Source organism: Helianthus annuus, chromosome 5 (assembly GCF_002127325.2).
Source record: "Helianthus annuus cultivar XRQ/B chromosome 5, HanXRQr2.0-SUNRISE, whole genome shotgun sequence".
NCBI lineage: Eukaryota > Viridiplantae > Streptophyta > Magnoliopsida > Asterales > Asteraceae > Helianthus > Helianthus annuus.
In genome coordinates, this window is record NC_035437.2 from 135,306,552 (window position 1) to 135,309,969 (window position 3,418).

General features: G+C 43.1%; 1 non-coding gene across 1 annotated transcript; it reads right to left on the reverse strand.

Annotated features, from left to right (window-relative positions):
* Positions 1-1,516: 1,516 nt before the first annotated feature.
* On the reverse strand, positions 1,517-1,622 carry LOC118492827. Its single transcript, XR_004894828.1, has one exon. It is a non-coding gene; the product is annotated as a small nucleolar RNA R71 (small nucleolar RNA).
* Between the last annotated feature and the right edge of the window lie 1,796 nt (positions 1,623-3,418).

Here is a 3,418-nt window from a genome sequence, read left to right on the forward strand (position 1 = left end):
TCTTGAATTTTAATTTTCTGCAATTTAGTTTAATTTTAGTTTAAATACAAAGCTATACAATCAACACATTTTCCACATACTCCCTGAGTTCGATACCCTACTACCGCTAACTACAGTTGTTTAGGGATTAAATTTGCGTGACCCACGACATCACGTCAAATTTTGGCGCCGTTGCCGGGGAGTAGTGCGCAACGTGTGTTAATTTCATAGTTTTGTTTGTTATTTTCGGGTTTACGCTGGTTGTGTTTAGTGTGCAGGTACTTGAGGTGTATGCATACTAGAGGCTCTCACAGGTCATCACCGCTATCGTTTGATCCGGAAATTGAAAGAACGTTACGACAAAACCGAGTTTTAGTGCGAGAAAACAAAATTATTGGTTCACCTACTTCACCCATTACACCGAGAAACATCATGGCTGATTCTCAGATTCCACTTACAACCAGTCAAACAACCTCATCCTTTATACCTACTTCCACCCAACCATCACCAAACACTACATTACCTAATACCACCGCTGGATTTACACCAACCAATTCCACTCAACCAATCACCACTCAAAATGAGCCTACCATCACTTACGATCCATCCACCACAATCCCACCATTATCCCACTTCTTTCCCCCAACTACGGGTCAATCATCATCTACCTTCACAATTGCACCCAATTCAACTATTGTGCATACTACCCCATCCTTTAGACCACAACAATCGGGTTTTCAGTATTCAAACATTCCATTTGGGCAAACCTCGGGAATGCAAGGGGGTGATTATGATGAGGGATTTGAAGACTTTGAGGGGTATGAAGATGATGGGTATGGTTATGGAGATTATGGTGATCAAGGGGATTTTGGGTATGTTCAGAGTCAATCTCAAGGGATGGCGAGTGTTGGTGGAATGCAACATCAACAACTTATACCACAACATATTCGGCCAAGACCACAAGGGCCACCAATGCCACAACCGATTCCATTGCAACAGGTCCGGCCACAACATGTACACCAACAACCATTTCAAAGACCGCCTCAGCGCCCACCGATGCGACCACAACAGTTTCAACAACCGATCGCACCACAAGGGCAAGTACCAAGACCGAATGGGCCGATTATTCCGAGAGGTAGGTATGGTGTGCCACGAAGACATCTTAGAGAAAATGCAAGGGGAATAGAGGCACATTTCAGGCCAATCATTACTCAAAACCCCTCACCGGTGGTTATCCCTCACAACAACCAAGGGAGAACTTTTGAAGTAAGAACAAACTCGTTGCAAAGTTTACCGAAGTATAAAGGGTTAGCAACGGAGGAGCCGTATTTCCATCTAGAGGCCTATGACTCAATTTGCAACACTTTTGGGAGTCAAGGTTTTTCGGCCGATGAAGTCAAGTTAGTCTTATTTCAGTTTTCTTTGGAGGATAAGGCAAAGAAGTGGTTCTACACTTTGCCTTCGGCATCAATATATACATGGGGGGAGATGCAACAAACCTTTTTGGATGAATTCTACACCGCCCAAAAGACCAATGATGCGCGGAAGGGGTTGAGAAGCTTTCAACAACAACACGGTGAGATGTTCCATGAGGCGTTTGAGCGTTTTAACATGATGATTAAAAACTGCCCTCATCATGGGATTGAGTTATGGGAGTTAATGAACGCTTTTCATGAGGGGTTAAGTGCCGAAGATGCACGGGATTTAATGTCTATCACCGGAGGGACATTTGGAACGAATTATGAGAATGAAGATTGGGAGTTTTTGGAGAGTATGGCAACTACATCAAAAAGGAAAGCCCAAGCTTCGAGGAGAGCTCGACCGACAACTAACCGACCACAAGTGCATGCCATAGATGAAGGTAATGTTCAAACTACTAATCAAATTTATGATGTGTGTGCTTTGTGTAATGAAATAGGTCACGCGGCTGAAAATTGCCAAGGAATGTTGGAAGGGCAATATGAGGAAGTTCACGCAGTCCAAGGTCAAGGCCAAGGAGGAGGTGGTAGGAACTACAACAACATGAATTCTAATACCTACCACCCCGGGTTGAGGAATCACCCGAACTTTAGATATGGGAACCCATCAAATCAAGCGAACCCAAATTTTCAAGGTAGCCAAGGTAATTTTGGTTCACGGCCATCTTATAATAATCAAGGTGGGTACCGGGGCGGAAATAACCAAGGGTATCAAAAACAATACCAAACGGGTCAAGATCAAGGGGGATCTTCGGGTGGAAATGAGGTGATGGAGATGCTTAAAAGCATGCAATTGGAAATGCAAAAGCGGAATCAACTTGATGAAGTGCGGATGCAAAAAGATGAGGTTCGTGATAAAAGCATCCAGTCACTAACGACTCAAATGGGGCAATTAGCAACCGATGTGGCGGAACTAAAGAAAGGTAAGGGTCAACTTCCAAGCGACACAAAGGTAAACCCTTCACATGGTTCGTCACGAGGTAATGTTAATATTAACCATGTTAGTGTGTTAAGAAGTGGTAAAGAGTTTAAGGCCAATTTGTCACCCGAATTGGTCGAGGGGGTGGTTGAGGACATCACGGGAATGGAAAGTGATGATGAACTCTCACCGGTTAAACCAAAAGAAACAACTATTAAAAAACCGGGGTTGGGTGAAAGTGAAAAAAGTAAAAATGAAAAGAATGAAAAAATAGAGGGTGAACCGAGTCAAGTTCCATTCCCATCGGCTTTACTTGACCCGGGAAAGAAAAATGTTATTGTGTCAAGGGGTCCTCAAAAAGAGGAAATGTGGGATATGTTCAAACAAGTTAAAATAAATCTCCCACTTCTTGATGCAATAAAACAAGTTCCCGCTTATGCAAAATTTTTAAAAGAATTATGCACACAAAAGAGGCAAAACAAGAAAAAAGTGCCTAAGCGGGTAGATTTGACCGGGCAAGTGAGTGCGGTGTTGAATGGGGAGCTTCCTCCTAAGCTCCAAGATCCGGGCACGCCATTGATTAATGTACAAGTTGGTAATTTTCAAATGGCTAAGGCGTTGCTAGATCTCGGAGCCGGAGTTAGCATTTTACCGGGGGGATTATACGACCAATATGACTTTGGTCCATTAGCAAGGGTAGAGACAACGGTTGTTTTGGCCGATTTGTCTCATAAGTTGCCCCGGGGTATGGTTCAAAATGTTATTGTTAAAATTGATGAGTTTTACTACCCGGTGGACTTTTTGGTGTTGGACTACTCATCGGCGGACCCTAAACAACAACAGAACATAATTTTGGGTCGGCCATTTTTAAGCACCGCACATGCTATTATCGATTGTAGATTTGGTACGGTTGATATGGCATTCGGAAATCGAAAAATGCGTTTAAATGTTTTCACTAACAATTCTAATGCTAACGGTGTTGATGAGTGTTTTATGGCAGACATAGTAGATGGATGTAACCCGCATGAGTATGAGGAGGATG